We start from the raw sequence: 19,089 nt of genomic DNA, 5'->3' as shown, positions 1-19,089 counted from the left end.
TTCCCCATTAGCTGTTGGGGAGGCAGGTCCCAAAGCCATAACTTTGGATTCAGCACACAGAGCAAATTAAACTTCCGTGTCTCTTTCCAGCTTCCTGTTCATAATAGACAAAACAAAAGACTAGACTTTGGCCTATTGTTCTCCTTCTTAGAGCCTGGTGAGGGGCTGGAATTATCCCATTCTTCTGGAAGCACCATAAGCTAGTTGTTCCTACAGCAACACAGTCAATTCTTTAGAGCCAGTGTGGTGTAGTGGTTAAGAGCGGTGGACTCGTAATCTGGTGAACCGGGTTCGTGTCTCCGCTCCTCCACATGCAGCTGCTGGGTGACCTTGGGCTAGTCACACTTCCTTGAAGTCTCTCAGCCCCACTCACCTCACAGAGTGTTTGTTGTGGGGGAGGAAGGGAAAGGAGAATGTTAGCCGCTTTGAGACTCCTTCGGGTAGTGATAAAGTGGGATATCAAATCCAAACTCTTCTTCTTCTTTAGTCATGCAGATAGGGTGCTTGTCCAGCTAAGGCCATTAGTTGGTCAGTCAGTCAGTCAGTCAGGCTAAGGCCATTAACTTAGCAAAGGCACTGGTTTGACCACTTCAGCAGTCCCTTCTACTATAAACTACAGTCATAGAGATATAAAATAACAGGCTTGACTGAGATCCAAAGGCATCATCCAAACCAACCTCCCAATCCAATAACATTCTTATTTTACTTTTAAGTATTTGACAACTAATAGAAATATATGCTTAGGATAGAGGTGATTACACCTCGGTTTCTAATGCTGGATATATTGGTAATTTTTGTTTAAATAAAAACAGAAAGTTGTATGCTTTTCAATTTATAGCTAGGATGGGGAGCCTATGGCCATCCAAATTTTGCTGGACTACAACTCCCATCACCCTTGATCATTGGCCATTCTGGCTGGAGCTGATGGGAACTGGAATCCAACAAAATCCCCAACAAAGGCTTTTAGGTACATCAAACGGTACTTTTAATGTCCCCAACCTAAATTTATAATCATCTGATACTATACTTTTCTCATTGGCCTTGGTTAGTTTGGCTCTGCTTTATTCCCATTGGCTTTGGTTTGTTTCTTTTAAATCATGGTGCATCTCTGTATTTCCAGCAACTGACAGAAAGTAGAAGACTAAATATGAAAATGTTGAGAAAGGACATACAGTGTGCCTAACTCAGCTTAAGTCAGGAAATAGTAGAATTCCCTCTGGGAGAACTGCTATGTCTGATATTTCCACACTAAAGGCAACTGGATAAACAGTAGAGATGACACAGACTACTGAACGTTTAGTGGACATATATAGACACTACTTGCTTTATTTCTGCTGCGGGATGGGTTATCTGATTAATTTAAATAAGTGACTCTTCATGGAAACACCCACCCACCAGATAATCTGCATCTTTCCTGATGCCGATGAAAGTAATTAAAGAGGGCAACAATTATTCTAAGTATGCTGTCTTAAAGCACAGTTACTTAGAGGGAAACCTAGTAAAATTAACGGAATGTCATTCCAAGGAATTGTTTAAGGATCAGGCTATCAAATACAGAACTAAAGGAAGGTACCTAGATAAGAAAATTGCAATGATTTTATTGAGAATGTTCAGTACCTCAAAAGATTCACCTTGTCGTATACATAACAGTAACTATTAATTCCAGGACCATTTGGTCATCAAAAGTCCATGAAAGCCTTATTATCATAAATTCTAACTTATTTTATGTTAGAAATTGTACAGTTTGGATGTTGTGTTTTTAATAGGTCTGTGACTGCAAAATACATTTGATTGATGAATTGATTGACTGCCTTTGCCGGGGCCCTTCCCTCGGGACAAGGAAATTGGGTGGGTGGGTGAGAGAGAGATGCAGCTAACTCCACAAGGGCATCACAATGGGCAAACTAGTTCTGCTACTCTATACCTTATTGCCAACATCCATAGATGAACCCTGAGAAGACCAATCAGAACATTTTCTCCATCTTCATCACTTGACCTGTCAGGGATTTGTGTCTTGTTCCTTATACGAGCCACTATCACCATCTCAGGCTATAACTACTCTCACCCAAGATTCTCATAAAAGCCTTTCTGTAATGAGGTCTTCCTACTTCAGACAGACAATTCTCTAGCAATCCTCACATTTTAATCACTTCAAAAATCTCCAGTGTGTGTGTTTTTATAATCTGTTTGCTACACTGAAATCACAACCATCCTCCAAAGACTCAGAGCAGAGTTTTAGCCTTACAACAACCTGACTTGTTCCAGACTACTGAAATGAATTTACTATTTTTTCAAAAAAATAGTTCTCTGGTAGTTCGCAAAACTTGAACAAACATATGTACCACTTACTTATGCCTACTACACAAAACTAAGAACTGAATATTTATTTAGCTTAAGTCTATATGGTGTAAACCTATATAAATTTATACTGTGCTAATTTATGGAATGCAGTACAGAAGGCTGAGAGCAAGTTGTGTTGCCTTTCTTCCCACGTTTTTGCTGAAATATTCATCTCCAGGTTCTCCACCCCACCCCCACCATTTATTCCCATGTTTTCTTTAGCACTGCCACAGATGTTTGGGCAGCTTGTGTTAGAAGATATTATGTCTTACCAGAGTGCATTTGTACATTTGCAGCATGTAGGTGATCAACATTCCAGCTTGAGCAAGTGGCTGTACCTCAGTACAATTAATGCTCTTTGTGAATAGTCGTTACAGGTTTATCCTAGGCAAGCTGAAGAACAGCCAGGCATTGCATCACTCCACCTTTGAGACAGACATCCTCTGTATACCAAACAGCTGCATCAGAGACTGTGAACATTGTGCACTTCAGAAACACTATAATCATGGCAGATGATGGATGGGTGCCACTACATTTTATTTATTTTTAAATTTATTTATATCCAGCACCTTCAGCCCTAAAAAGGTTATTCAGAACAGCTAACAAAACATATACAAAAGCAACAGTTCCTATTAAAGCACCACACCACAACTAGTAGACTTCATAACTGATCCTGCACCTGGGTAGGAAGAAACAGGAATGTGTAACATTTATCCAGTTCTTCATATTCATATTTCATTCAAAAGAACCAAGAATTATTTCATCATCTTTTTATCTTAGCAATCAAAAGCAGGTTGCTCACCCGTAACTGTGGTTCTTTGAGTGGCTGTTGATACGGTTCTATAAGTGTGTGTGTTTGTGGAGCTGTGCAAAGTGCGGAAACTTCTAGAGTGGGGTGTTTAAAAGTTTTGGTGGGAAGTCTGCTCCCATCCCTCACAACACATGCTCAAAAGCTGTGCATTCACCTTCCCGCCCAGTTCCTAAAAGATCATTTGAGCAGCTATATAAGAAAGCACTCAAGCGAAACCAAGTCATAATGGCCTCCACAACAGGGAAGGAGGGTGGGTTGTGTGACTATATGGATCACTGCTTGAAGGACCACAGTAAGGAACCGGTTTTTCTTCTTCACAATCTCTGTGCAGTCCCACATATGGGCGAATACCAAGCTAAGAGGCAGGACACATGACATTGGGTGATCACTGAGCTCAACACAGCCTATCCAAAAAGGCATCCACTCAGGACAAAATATACAAAGCATGGTGCCTGACAAATGTCAATGACTGCAACCATACAGCATCACAACATGCCTGAGATTCCTCTTAGGAAGTGTGTTCTCACCTTGGTGAGGGGTCAAAACAACTAGGCCCACCTTATACTGTACAGAAATGACACCTCTCAATTGAACATCATGGCATCCCTACTAAGTATGGCAGGTCCAAGCAGAAACTACAAAGTTCACTAACTTATATTGTAGACATGATGGGCAGTTAATTTTCTTGTACTAATCTTCTGTAAAAGGCATTCAGGCACCAAGCACTGTCAACTGCAGTATTGCTTAATTTAGGGCCATTGTGTAAGGATTTTTATACCACCCATTAACAATATGGTTTCTGGGCAGCATCATTTAAAAAAAAAACACCATTGGAAATAAAAATACAAAAGAAGAAAAAGTTAAAACAACATCAGAATAAAACCACTAGCAGAGAAAACAATAGCATCCAAGTACTATTCACTATTCTTCAAGAGTTTAAGATCCACACATAGATCTTGTTCGTCTTTCCCACATTCAGTTGATACAGATTTTATGCTGCATTCCAAGAACAAGTTCCTGCACTGTTACTTGGAATCCTGAGCACAAAAGCAGAGGAATGGAAAAATGCTCTCCCTCAGCTGCTAAGGACTCTTTTCCACATAACAACTTGCATTCGGGAGAATGATCCCATAAATGGCTATGTGAGTGCCCTTTTGAAAATCCTGTTCCTGGGATTTTGTGACCAGGCACGGGTACAAATCCTCCTCATGTTTCATTGTTCACAGGGTGAGTAGCCTGCGTACCTTGGAAAGCAGCCCTGACTAATGTCATAAGATGAAGGAGTATAAAGACCGAGCTCTTTTAGCTAGGACTGAGGATGCCTCAGATTTGCATGTTGCTGCCCAATGTGGTAAGCTATCAGGATGCCAGGGTTGGGCATCGGGCGGCAGTCTGAGATGAGCTAGCAGCCATGGAGCAAACCAATAATCAAGCCAGGACCAAAGTAAAACCAAGAGGCGGGATTGAGGAAGAAGCCATGATTCAGCCAAAGGATATAGGAATGAACCAGGGCTCAAGAAAACCTTGCTCCTCTGCGAAGCCTTAACAAAAGCAGGAAGCACTTTTATACTCTTTTCTGTCTGAGAAGATCTAATAGTCAACCTGGAATGGCAGGGTAAGTCCAGTGCCTAACGATACTACACTCCCACATCCAAATTCAGTGGCTTACCACATGGGGCAGCCACACACAAACCCAAAGGCTCTCAGTTTATGCCTCAGTATTTCCTGACATATGCCTGTTGCCTTTGTCCATGGAGTTTTCTTGGCAGGGATACTGGAATGGCTTGCCGGTTCCTGCTCCAGGTGGATCACGTTTGGTCAAAACTCTCCACGATGACCTGTCCATCTTGGGTGGCCCTGCACGGCATAGCTCATAGCTTCTCTGAGTTATTCAAGCCCCTTCGCCACGGCAAGGCAGTGATCCATGAAGGGGAAAGCAGAGACATCACCTTGCCAACAAAGGTCCGTATAGTTAAAGCCATGGTTTTCCCAGTAGTGATGTATGGAAGTGAGAGCTGGACCATCAAGAAGGCTGATCGTCGAAGAATTGATGCTTTTGAATTATGGTGTTGGAGAAGACTCTTGAGAGTCCCATGGACTGCAAGAAGATCAAACGTATCCATTCTTAAGGAAATCAGCCCTGAGTGCTCACTGGAAGGACAGATCGTGAAGTTGAGGCTCCAATACTTTGGCCACCTCATGAGAAGAGAAGACTCCCTGGAAAAGACCCTGATGTTGGGAAAGATGGAGGGCACAAGGAGAAGGGGACGACAGAGGACGAGATGGCTGGACAGTGTTCTCGAAGCTACAAACATGAGCCTGACCAAACTGCGGGAGGCAGTGGAAGACAGGAGTGCCTGGCGTGCTCTGGTCCATGGGGTCATGAAGAGTCGGACACGACTAAACGACTAAACAACAACAACAAATTTCCTGACATATGGCACAGATCCTTGGGCCGTGATGTGGCCTACCGTTTGATTTGCCTTTGTCCACCCAGGCAGTTCATTGGCTTCCTCCCCACCCCTCAAGGTTCCCAGACTTGTGACTGGTTAACAACAGCTTCTCATGTGTTTGTCCCTTGCCTCTCAGCACAGGCTTGTAATTTACTGAGTGTCAGCTTTGATAAAGGTAGACAGCAGGCTCCAGAGGGTCAGTTCCCAACCAGAGCCCACATAGCTGGAACACTATGACTGATACAACCTGGCAAAGATATCAGTACTCTAACCTCATCCTTAAGTAACAAGAACATCTTACAAAGTAATATTTCTTTGGGAGAAGGTTATAGGTTTCAGCAGGAAGAGCGAAAAGGTAATCCTCAGTGAGAGTGTCCTATTTGCTAACTGAGAATTGGCAAAAACTAGAAGTGTGAGAGTCAAGTGTCTGCAAGGGATTAATCTGGGATGTGCCACGTGTATTGACGAAGGAAATAAACAGGGAGAGGCATATCTTGAAACCCCACAAAGAGCCTTTGCCTTGTAGCATACAAGACAAAACGTAAAGCAAAGCAAAACAAAACAAGCTGAATATAAAATGTACTTTCTTGTTAAACTTCTTCAGAACACAAAGTTTGAAACCACACATACAACAGAATGGAAACTGAATTTATAAAAAATGTGAGATTAAGCTACAGCATTTCGAGACATGTGGCATCCTTCTCAGCGAAGTTAGTCATGTCACACATTCCCTCCCCTCCTACTGAGGCATGTCACAACCCAGAGAAGAAGTCACAGCCAAAACTCAAACTTCTATCGTGCTCTTTGTTAAACCAAGGCATGGCTGCATATGTCAAAAAAAGCAAATCCTCAATCCTTAGATGCTAAGACTTTTCCAAACTTTATTGGCCCAGAGTGTATGCAAGCACGAGAATCTAGAATACAAGAACACAACAATATGCCATGAGATAGAACTGGCAGCTGGAATTCCTAATTAACAGCTTGGATCCTCCAAAAGCTCAAATGGCAAGAGCCCTTTGATGCAACGGCTAGATTGCAGCATTTCACTTTTAAAAGAAGATGCCTCCTTGGGATCACTCGTGTGTATTAATAGAATGCCATCTGTGTGGGATGGCCTTGCTTGCATTTCACCCTTCCCAACTCAATCACCAGATGGAGGTTGGGTCAGTGTGGTGAAGCTGCATTTTGTACAGATTATAGGGTTTTCAAAAAAAGATTATTTGTTGGCAACAAAAATGATACATGGAAATCAAAATCATGTAGCGCAACGTTTAGCAGTGGAATGATGGTTTGTGATGATGCACACTGGAGCAGGCTAATGATAAAGCTGATGTGCTTTAGCACACCCTGCCTTAGAGTCCACCTCACTCTTTCTGGGTTAGGAGAGGGTCTCCCCTTTAATGCGGGTAGAAGGATGGGAGTAAGACTGGTCTGGGTATGTCTGGGCTGTTTCATGAGAGTGGAGCCTTTCAAGTACCATTTCTCCTGCCACTTCCTCCTCCATTAACACCCCCTAACTGCTCACCATTTTCTAATTCAAACACTGAGGACAGATACTTCTGCTTTTTAAAAATTTAAACTTTGCACAATTTCACTACCTGGCAAAATCACCCTTCATGGTCTCATAGAAGTCTATAAAATTCAAACCATGTTAATTAGAAATCAGTTTTTTAAATTAAAAAAATCATACAGGGTAGTAGTAACATCCTGTGATTTTCATAGATAATGAAGAACTCTTCTGGAGAAGGGTGTTGGCATGTGCTCACTCTTTCAGCTGTTTCTGTGGATGGTCTAAATTAGTCGTGGTTAATATTTGCCTCTTATCATGAATGTCAGGTAGTAATGAAGATGGCACGTTTAATCCCAGATCTCAGTTGTTGTCACAGCACTAACCAGGCTAATCACACGCCTAAAACCACTTGCACCAAAATGGTCCTCTTGACTTCACAGTTACTCTAGAGCAGGGATGTGCAACCTGGGCACATGTGATCCTTAAGTCTAATTCCAGGCAGGTGACCTGGAGGGAGAAAAACAAGAAGAAAAGTGGGGGGGGGGGCAGAGAGAAAGGAGAGTGGCTCCAACCCCACCTACCTTTCATTCCAACACTACTAATTTCTGCCATGAGCCTCTTGGAAGGGTACCTCCAAAGGAATGCAGGCCCCAAAAGTAAAAAGTTTGTTCACCCCTGCTCTAGAATAACTGATTAAAAGTATTGTTGCTGGAAAAAGGGTCAGAATAAGGCTTCAGAAGCCGCACAAATAGAAGGGGTGGCTCAAATGACCACTCTCTTTTTCTGAACGCTGTATTTGATAATGCCATTTTGACTAAATCAAGGCCAGCACTCAAGAGAACACTATATCAAGACCAGCATCAGAGAGCTCACTATCAGTATATATCAAAGGTGGGGAAACGTTTTCAGTCTAAGGAAAAAGTGGGCAGGGCAACAAATGAAACAAACATTTTTAATACAATAGGCAAGTCTCCGCACACATTCATATGCCTCTATCCTCCATACAAAAGCATCACCAGAGTTCAATGACACATTCCAGCCAGGCTTGGGGTGTGAAGTAGCAGTGTGATCTGAGGAAGGCAGGGGTAACCTGGGAAGGGTTCCAGGGGCCAGACAGAGATGCCTAGAGGGCCACATTTGGCAGCTAGGCCTGATGGTCTCCATCCCTGCTATATATGATAGTAATAAATAATATGCTAATAAATGACTGTCCATAATTCTCAATGCCTGCAACACAGAGCATGAAGGATCTGAAATGTCCTGTCCCAGCGACTAAATTTAGAGTGTGGTCAAGTGCTTGCACTTTCCCTGGAGCTATCAGGAACACAGCACACGAAATGGCTTATCACTAACTCTTGGGATTCTTCATAGCTCATTTACTCAATATACTCAGAAGCTTTCTGTTGGTAGAGCGGAATCAAACCCTTGAAAGGTCAGGCTTACCCTTCGGATCTTGAAATATGGGTCCCCCCAACAAAATTTAAAATTCAGCTATATAATTCGGAATTTATGTGATATGATTTAATTTGATGTGATTGGCCAGTTAATAAAAATTATTTTTAAAAAAAGAAAAAAGAAAGGTCAGGCTTACTCAGGGCCTTATAAGCTCTGGCTTAACGTGAGGTATAGCTAGCCAGTGTTCAGTCTTGACACTAGGACTTAGGCCATGAGAAATGTTGTTTAATGAATTTCATGTGTACATTTTTCAAGGTGGCCTGCATAGCTCATATCCAGCCACTGATATGAATCAGACCTACTTCAGAAAGGTTTCTGGATCGTGTTCCTGCAGATCATAACTGTGGTTCATAACAATGAAGGCAATTCCATTAAGCATCTGCCATGATGCAGTGGTCCCCCCCCCCAATTCCAATATCTGGCCAAGGCCAGATACCAGAACTTGTTGTGAACGTCTGAGTCCAGTCCTGGAATGTGTGAGATAAAGTGACTGCTCTGAGCACGTCTAAAACGTGCTTCCCTCACTGCTGCAGATGTAATACCCAGTTTACATATTTATGAGATTATACATCTGGGATTTGTGTGAAATGGAGTGAGGACCCCTTGGTCAAAAGATGTGATTTCTAGGAATGCCTGATTCAGGCTGGCACCTCTCATTTTGAAAATGGAACATTAGTATAAGTACATCTCAGTGATTTGAAAAGCTCATTGTTTTTGAAAAGCAGTCCAGAAGTCACTTTCTGGCCTTGCTTGGTTTTAGTTCATTAGGGGACACCGTAGTAATTGTATAAAAGCTGTGAAAAGACATGGATAAATTTACCCAGCACCTTTCTTCCTCAATGGTTTCTTTATTCTGATGCCAAATATTTGATTTTCTTCTATTTCAAAGTATAATAATATTCTGTTAACATTTTTTTTTACTGTTAATTTAAGTGCCATTAGAAACTTGAGAGCTTGCCTTTTGAAGGAATTCATGTCAAGGCTTTTTGATAACTTACTCTGGATGTGACAAGCCTAGGAATCATTCATGGTGCGCTTGCTCCTGAGTGCTTACTGTAGTGCCTGCGTTTTGCTACAATCTCCCTGGGTTTCTTCTCGGCTTACCCATTGTGGTTTGTCTCTCACATATGAATACAGTTCGCTGGCTACCTAATGGGACAGTCATCAGCCACAAAATGGCTACATTTGTACTTAATACTAAACCAAGTTTTAGCATTACATGCATGCATAGGAAGGAGCTGCCACAAGGCTCAAGCTTCCATACTCCCCCATCTCCTTCTTCTGTGCAGCCACAATTGCTGGTTTGCATGTAACAAACCAGTTTTTGTGGGAACTGAAACTAAACCCTGCTGCATGGGAAGATGAGGAGGGCATGCAGGAGCCAAAGATCTATGGTGACTCCTTCCTGCTTGTGCCCACAGTGCTAATCCATGGTTTAGTGTTACATGCAAATGTGGCCATTAACAATAAAGGAAAATATTACAGCAATGCATTGCAACAAAAAAGTTTATTTATAAAAAGGGGAGAAGGGACATGAAAAATGATGTACAAACATCCTTTATTGCTTTTGCATTGTACTAGTGAGCAACTGGGAAGATGTAACTAATTGTCTAGCAACCAACAGTGTGATGCCCTCAGTTTACTCCCAGCCTTGAATAAGTTTCATGTCAGCATGTGGACAGTTGAACCTATCAAGACAGGCCAATTGGTATCTTTAGACTGTACAAGTCCATGCTGGATTTCTGGTTTAGTACACTTATTAGCAGTTATTTAGAGTGAAAATCCTTTATAAACCGGAAGCATTGCTGTACAACATACAAGGCCAAAAGGTCCGTGCAAATTCATGTTTGGCTTTTAATCCATGGGCTAGAGCTGGCAAAACTAAACTGACAATTGGCTCCATATATGCCCCAAACTCAAAGCAATTAGAATTCATCCAGAAAACACTAACAAAAATCCTCTCCTTCTATGCAGGGGAAGCAATCTTGGAAGGTGATTTCAACCTAAATCTGAGGGATATTCCACCTACAACCCCATGGGCTACCTTCCTCCAAAAGATACCCCAAACGACTAGAGATTCTTAGAAATTACTAAAAATGCTAAAACAGAGGCCTATACGACATCTGAGGCAAAAAAACAACAACCAGGAGACACCAGCCACACATTCCAGGCGCCATGGCACAAAGCCCAAACTGGATAGCATTCTGCTCATGCAAGTCCTGATCCTTTTGGCTGAAACAACAAACATTGGTAACATTAAGGTAACAGACCACAAACACCTCCCTTGTTCTCTTATAATGGCAATGGCACCCACTTGAGAGGTGCCATAACTGAGTTCCAGAGAGTTCTGAGTGAAAAAAAGTCCTGCCTGTATATTTGGGGTTTCTGTGGCAAATGCTTACAGCAGATCAAGGATCTGTTAGAATCATAATCAACCTCTATATGTGCATTGATGTTTACTTTCACCATTAAACGTTTTCACATTATGTAAACACAGGCCTCGTATATGCTCTGATACCCGTCTATCCTTGGAAGAGGAGACTGACAGGCCCTAAGTGCTGTGGGATTTTCTTGTCAGTCTGACTGGCAGCTTTCAAGGAGACAGCAGTTCATTCGACTTTCAGATGTCATCTACATGAATAATATGAAAAACAACTCAGCTTTTTGTATTTCCCTAATACTTTCTCTTGGATTTTAGTGACAGCTATAAAACTCCAGTGCATTGGGTGAGGGAAAATACTTCCACCAACTCTCCAAGCTCTAAAGCTCACAAAAGCTTTACAGCTCAAGACCTTGCAATTGTTTTTCTTTTATCATTCAGGCACACAACACAAATCTCTGCAATGTTTTAAAACATACAATGTACTTTTAATGCCTCAGATGCATTACACTCTTTTGACAGCAGCTGGCATTTCACCACTGATATTATTCTAGTCATTTGACCATAATACATGCACAACAACTTCTACAGCGATTTCCACGTGATCGCATACCACTGGTGAATAGGCAACAGCATCAGCGGTTTGAAGGGCTCAAACCATTATAGGATTTAAGATTACAGACATGCTTATTCCACCACAAGGATGCAATAAATAATCCAATCTATATGTCTGTGTAGGGGGGGTGTCCCTGCCCCCTCGTCTCATAAAACACTTCCACAGATCATCTGCCTTTCTGCAATCCAAGTCAGAGTTGCTCCCACTCGAATCAGTCCCTGATCCACCTGTGATCAAAAGTGTCCAGCCAACTTTTGCTCAAATGTGGTTTCAAAAGAGCCTTTTCTGTCACCATTTAGGCAGGGGTGAAATGCAGTCCATTGGGTAGTGAATATTCTTCATGCCAGTTCTGGAGCAGTCTGAACAGGGCTCCATGGTTTGTTTTGCTCCATTGAAAAGATTTTCTTACCAGTATTTGACAAGTGCTATCACATCTTCTCCAGGCAAAACATTCCTGGTTACTTCAAACTTTCTTTTCTAACGCCATCTTGTTGCCATCCTCTCGAGCTGTCGTCTGCATTGTTCTTAAAAGTGGTGCTCAAAACTGGACACAGAACTCCATATAAGGTCTGACTGATGCAGAATAAAGAGGAAATGTTTCTTACGACTTGGAAGCTACAGTTCTATAAATGAAGCTAACTCATGTACAGCTTATGTTTAACTAAATTCTGTTGCTCTTTACACAAGTATTACTACCAAGACAAGTATCCCCCATCCTGTACCTACACATTTGATTCCTCTCACCTGCCACCCATTTCAGTGTAGAACTTTGCAGTTGATTCTGTTGAAATTTATTTTGGTCATTGCAGGTCAAGTCTTCCATTCAATCAAGGTCATTTTCAATTTTATTCTTTTCTTCCATGGTGCTAGTTATCCCTCCTGATATTGTGTCATCTATGAACTCAATAAGGAACTCCTCCTCTACTTCATATTTTTTTATTTATTTCATTAAATTTATACGTAGCTTGATAATTATTCTGAAAAATCCCAAAACAGCTTATGAAGAGAATGAAACAACAAAATCATAAAACAACTTTAAATAATTCAAAATTAACAGTAAAACAGAACACATTCTACACATCTCGGTAGGCTTGTATAAACAAAACTGTTTTTAGCAGGTGCCAAAAAGAATACAATGAAGGTGCCTTCATGATGGCAATAGGCAGGTAGTTCCACAGTGAAGGTGCTGCCACACATATAAGAATGAATGATTTTAAAATGTTGAAGAAGAGTATTGGGCCTAGATCAGAGGTCTGTGACACCTACTCAAAGCCTCTTTCCAGTTTGATGAAGAACCATTTTTGAATGTCCTTTGAGTGTGGTTTTCCAATCAGCTGCATATCTGCCTGAGAATATTAACATCTAGGCCTCATTTAGCCACCATGCCAACCAAAATATAATGGGGAAAATTCACAAATGCTTTGCTGAAATCAAGATAAATTACATCCACAGCATTCCCACAATCCATTAGGCCAGTAAAAAGAGAGAGTATTAGTCTGGGATGATTTAAAAAAAAAAAATAAAACCATACTGAGCTCTACATTGCTTGAAACTAGCCTAAGCAACTTCTTATAGGCAATATGCAAGTACTGTGCAGTCTTTTCAGAATTATTTGTTGTAGCTCAACTCTTCAGTCATGTTTACATGATTTCTTTAATAACTATTACTGCTAGAAACTGACTTTGTTTAAAGTGAGATCCAGGAAAAAGTGCCTAACAGCATGCATACCATATGGCAAGCACACCTGTTTTGTGTACAATGTTATGCCGCTGAAAGGGAAGAATATTATTTGAAACATACAGTACCTGAATGTCTCTTTTTCTGATCTTAGTTTTGCTGTTTGCAGTACAGTATTGATTCTTTGGCCCTTGTGCACCAATTAGATAATACCCTTTGATTGCTCTGATTGTTGCATTTATTTCTAGGTAATTGCAACTTTAACTCTCAAGTCGTGATGGAAAGGAAAACAAATCCAATGATGAAAGTTTAAAGGAATTGGGTAGGTTTGGCCTGGAAAGAGCTGAGTGGGTTGTCCATGACAGCACTCTTCAAATGCCTGGAAGTCTGTCACACAGAGGAGGGAAAAGACTTGTTCTCTGCTGCCCCACAGGGCAGGATTTAATCTAATGCAATGAAGTCACAGGAAGTGTAGAGTTGCATTAGGTGACATGTCTTGATGGAAAGAGAAGCACAACAATGGAACTAATCACCTAGAGGGGTGCTGGGTCCTCTTCTCATTGGGGGGCTATATGCACACTATACATTTCAAGCACATGACTTCCCCCAAAGAGTTGATACAATTCCCAGTGTGCTCAATAAACTACAGTTCCCAGAATTCTTTGGGGGAAGCCATGTGCTTGAAATGTATGGTGTGTACACAGACAAGGTCTTCAAGCAGAGGCTGTATGGTCATCTGTTGGGGATGCTCCAGCACTGTGTTACACTGAGCAGGATATTAGATGGCTTACAAGGTTCTTTTCATCTCTGTGATTCAATGAAATTCTGCCCGTTGTGTAGAAGCAATTTATCTGTCAGCAGCCCCCACACTGCTGGGAGAATGTCTGAATGATCCAAACACAAAGGCGGTGCACTGATTACATAGACCTGCAGACTGTCCCGTCCTGAGGAGCAAATGTGCAAAGGGCAATACGGAAAGAACCTAAGGCATAAGTTGGTTCAGGGGAGAAAGGCCTTTCTAGTCCAGCATTCTCTTCCGCTGAGTGGCGGGTGAGAAAGCCCACCACAATATGTACAAGACATATAAATATGTTCACATGCCTTGCTGAGTCATTTAATTTTTTCTTCTAGCCACACAGGACGGAGCTGCTTCTGGAAAGAGAGTCCCTTGTGGCTGAGAGAACTTAAAAGCTCTTCAATTCCAAAGCAGGGTGGGAGGGGGGATTCCAGGCTTGCCAAAGCCACCCACTCTTCATCCCCTGCCATGAGCCTTTGTATCCAGGTGCTAGACACATAGCAACAGCATCCTAATCTCATCTGTGCTGAGAACCATTGAGCAGCAGCTGCATGAAAGGTATAAGCAGCTATTTTCCTGACTCGGGTGAGTATTTTCCTGGCTTAGGACCAAATTGGTGGCTGTGGCATGCCTTTTTCTTTCTTTTTCTTTTTTTAGTTTGGCTACAGGCCTTGGGGTAATAAAATGTTAAAGGTAAAGGTAAAGGTACCCCTGCCCGTTCGGGCCAGTCTTGCCAGACTCTAGGGTTGTGCGCTCATAGAATCATAGAGTTGGAAGAGACCACAAGGGCCATCGAGTCCAACCCCCTGCCAAGCAGGAAACACCATCAGAGCACTCCTGACATATGGTTGTCAAGCCTCTGCTTAAAGACCTCCAAAGAAGGAGACTCCACCACACTCCTTGGCAGCAAATTCCACTGTCGAACAGCTCTTACTGTCAGGAAGTTCTTCCTAATGTTTAGGTGGAATCTTCTTTCTTGTAGTTTGGATCCATTGCTCCGTGTCCGCTTCTCTGGAGCAGCAGAAAACAACCTTTCTCCCTCCTCTATGTGACATCCTTTTATATATTTGAACATGGCTATCATATCACCCCTTAACCTCCTCTTCTCCAGGCTAAACATGCCCAGCTCCCTTAGCCGTTCCTCATAAGGCATCGTTTCCAGGCCTTTGACCATTTTGGTTGCCCTCCTCTGGACACCTTCCAGTTTGTCAGTGTCCTTCTTGAACTGTGGTGCCCAGAACTGGACACAGTACTCCAGGTGAGGTCTGACCAGAGCAGAATACAGTGGCACTATTACTTCCCTTGATCTAGAGGCTATACTCCTATTGATGCAGCCCAGAATTGCATTGGCTTTTTTAGCTGCCGCGTTGGCTCATGTCAAGTTTGTGGTCAACCAAGACTCCTAGATCCTTTTCACATGTACTGCTCTCAAGCCAGGTGTCACCCATCTTGTATATGTGCCTCTCATTTTTTTTGCCCAAGTGCAATACTTTACATTTCTCCCTGTTAAAATTCATCTTGTTTGTTTTGGCCCAGTTCTCTAATCTGTCAAGGTCGTTTTGAAGTGTGATCCTGTCCTCTGGGGTGTTAGCCACCCCTCCCAGTTTGGTGTCATCTGCAAATTTGATCAGGATGCCCTCGAGTCCATCATCCAAGTCGTTGATAAAGATGTTGAATAAGACAGAACCCTGTGGATGAAGAGGAACCATTGATGAGCACCCTTTGGGTTCGGTCAGTCAGCCAGTTACAAATCCACTGAGTGGTAGCATAGTCAAGACTGCATTTTACCAGCTTCTTTACAAGAATATCATGGGGCACCTTGTCAAATGCCTTGCTGAAATCAAGGTAGCCTACATCCACTGCGTTCCCTTCATCTACCAGGGTTGTAATTCTGTCAAAAAACGAGATCAGGTTAGTCTGACATGACTTATTTTTCAGAAATCCATGCTGACTATTGGTGATCACAGCATTCCTTTCTAGGTGCTCACAGACTGTTTGCTTAATGATCTGCTCCAGAATCTTCCCTGGTATTAATGTCAGACTGACTGGGCGGTAATTATGTGGGTCCTTTCTTTTCCCCTTTTTGAAAATAGGGACAACATTTGCCCTCCTCCAGTCTGCCGGGACTTCGCCTGTTCTCCAGGAATTCTCAAAGATGACTGCCAGTGGTTCTGAGATCACATCTGCCAGTTCTTTTAATACTCTTGGATGCAGTTCATCTGGCCCTGGAGACTTGAATACATCTAAACTAGCCAAGTATTCTTGTACTATCTCCTTAGTTATTCTGGGCTGTGTTTCCTCTGCTGAATCATTTGCTCCAAATTCTTCAGGTCGGGCATTGTTTTCTTTATCGGAGAAGACTGAGGCAAAGAAGGCATTGAGGAGTTCAGCCCTTTCTGTGTCCCCTGTTTGCATTTCACCATCTTCTCCTCTGAGTGACCCCACTGTTTCTTTGTTCTTCCTTTTGCTACGAACATACCCATAAAAGCCTTTTTTGTTGCTTTTAACCTCTCTAGCAAGCCTGAGTTCATTCTGTGCTTTAGCTTTTCTGACTTTGTGTCTACACGTGCTGGCTATTTGTTTGAATTCCTCTTTAGTGGTTCCCCCCCCCTTTCCATTTTTTGTACACATCCTTTTTAAATCTTAACTCAGTTAAAAGATCTTTAGATAGCCACCCTGGCTTCTTTAGGCACCTTCCATGTTTCCGTCTCATTGGTATTGCCTGAAGTTGTGCTTTTACTATCTCCCTCTTAACAAACTCCCAGCCATCATGTACTCCCTTTCCTTTTAGTATTACTGTCCATGGGATCTCACCCAGGACTTCCCTAAGTTTTATGAAGTTGGCTTTCTTAAAGTCAAGAAATTGAGTCCTAGTATGCTTGGCTGCTCCTTTCCGCTGTATAGTAAACTTCAGAAGAGCATGATCACTCGCGCCTAATGATCCTTCCACTTCTACCCCACTAACCAGGTCATCAACATTGGTTAGGACCAGATCCAAAATGGCTGTTCCTCTTGTTGATTCTCCCACTTTCTGGACAATGAAGTTGTCTGCAAGGCCAGTGAGGAATCTGTTTGACCTTATGCTCTTGGCTGAGTTTGACATCCAACAAATATCCGGGTAATTGAAGTCCCCCATTACTACTATCTCCCTTCCTTTTGCATGCTTGGCCATCTGTTCCAGGAAGGCATCATCTATGTCCTCCGTCTGGCTTGGGGATCTATAGTAAACTCCCACAATGAGGTCACTGTTATTCTCCTCTCCCTTAATTTTGACCCAAATGCTCTCACTTTGGCTTTGAGGTTCTAAATCTTGGATCTCCTCACAGGTATACACATCCCTGACATATAACGCCACTCCTCCTTTCTTGTCTGGTCTGTTTCTCTGAAATAGATTGTATCCCTCCATTATTACATTCCAATCGTGGGACTTATCCCACCAGGTTTCAGTGATGCCTATTATGTCATATTTAGTTTGCTGTACCAAGAGCTCAAGCTCATCTTGTTTATTTCCCATGCTTTGCGCATTAGTGTACAGACATTGAAGTCCATTAATCATTCCCCCCATGTCTCTTATTTAAGGATTGGTTCCCACATGAACCAAGAGGAAGGGGTATTTGTCAGTGGGTTTTATGATTTCTTGCAGTCGTTCAGTTACATCTTGGATCTTAGCCTCGGGGAGACAGCACACTTCCCGAGACATCTTGTCAGGCCCACAGATCACTGCTTCTGTTCCCCTCAGTAGGGAATCCCCTATCACCACTACACGCCTCCTCTTAGGTCTGGTCGGGGTTCTTCCATGAGCTGTCCGTTCCAAGGTCGCCTGCACATTTCCTGAGGACTGACTTTGCTGCTCGTCTTCATATACCTGATCGACTGTAATGAGGGAGAGATCCTCAAATGGAGTCTGCTCTTCGTCTTCCATGCTAGGGGAGAGGACCTCAAAGCGATTGTGTATTTCTAAACAATCAGAGCGAACCCTGGGCCTCCTACTTCTTTGAGTCACGTTTCTCCATATATCTGGCTTCTGTGTTGGTGAACTAGCCTCCTTCTCAGGGGAGTCCCCTGTCTCCTCCTTGGTGGAGACGGTGTGCTCTGTTGCTTCCAAGAAGAGCTCCAGCTCTCTAATTCTTTGGAGCGTAGCTACACGTTCCTCCAGTTGCTGGACTTTGTCTTCTAAGAGGGCAATCAACATGCAATTGCTGCAGGTAAAGCTGCCTGCAACCTTTGGCAAGATGGCAAACATTGCGCAGGAACTGCAGGCGACTGCAGCTGTTCCCTCACCCTCCATCTTGAGAACGTGTCGTTGGGGGTGACTACAGCGGTCCTCCATCATAAAAAGTGTGAAGACAGGACAAATAACTCCCCCCCCAAAAAACCTAGGTCTCCCCCAACAAACGTTTGAGACTAGCTCCCCTAAATCTAAAAGACGGATCAAACTGCGTGCACCACTAGGCGCGCGCCGCTGCCCTGCAAGCTCTGATAAGCTCCTCCCACAGCTAATCACCTGCCTCAACAGAAACCCTGCCCCCTCTGACCTTTGCACAGGGAGAGCAGCTAATCAGCCACAAGAAACACACATACAAGAAAACCCTTTTTGCTCCTTCTTCAGCTGCTGCCCTGCTCATCTCACTCTATAGGCCGGGAGCCAGCGCTGTCCGCAGACACTTCCGGGTCACGTGGCCAGCGTGACAAGCTGCATCTGGCGAGCCAGCGCAGCACACAGAACACCGTTTACCTTCCCGCTGGTAAGCGGTTCCTATTTATCTACTTGCACCCGGAGGTGCTTTCGAACTGCTAGGTTGGCAGGCGCTGGGACCGAACGACAGGAGCGCACCCCGCCGCGGGGATTCGAACCGCCGACCTTGCGATCGGCAAGTCCTAGGCGCTGAGGTTTTACCCACAGCGCCACCAGCATCCCTAATAAAATGTTACATTTATGCAAAAAGACAGTGGAATAAAGAGCAGACAAGAGTTGAAATTATGAGCTGTGTCCAGTGTGGGAAAAGTGGGCATTCACCGGAACATTATTACCATTTCATCAACTCCCACTG

General features: G+C 43.0%; 1 protein-coding gene and 1 long non-coding RNA gene across 3 annotated transcripts in view; one reads left to right on the top strand and one right to left on the bottom strand.

Annotated features, from left to right (window-relative positions):
• Positions 1–19,089, bottom strand: part of ATXN1 (ataxin 1) — a 309,255-nt gene that overhangs the window by 251,995 nt on the left and 38,171 nt on the right. The window lies entirely within an intron of this gene.
• LOC310767231 lies at positions 4,212–14,691 on the top strand. The gene is made up of 4 exons (XR_014550777.1): positions 4,212–4,378; positions 10,544–10,830; positions 13,491–13,564; positions 14,374–14,691. It is a non-coding gene; the product is annotated as an uncharacterized lncRNA (long non-coding RNA).

The sequence above is a fragment of the Podarcis filfolensis genome (assembly GCF_964270895.1).
Source record: "Podarcis filfolensis genome assembly, chromosome: 7".
In the NCBI taxonomy this organism is placed as follows: domain Eukaryota; kingdom Metazoa; phylum Chordata; class Lepidosauria; order Squamata; family Lacertidae; genus Podarcis; species Podarcis filfolensis.
Note: the sequence above shows the minus strand (reverse complement) of the source record. Positions and strands in the feature narration are given on the sequence as shown.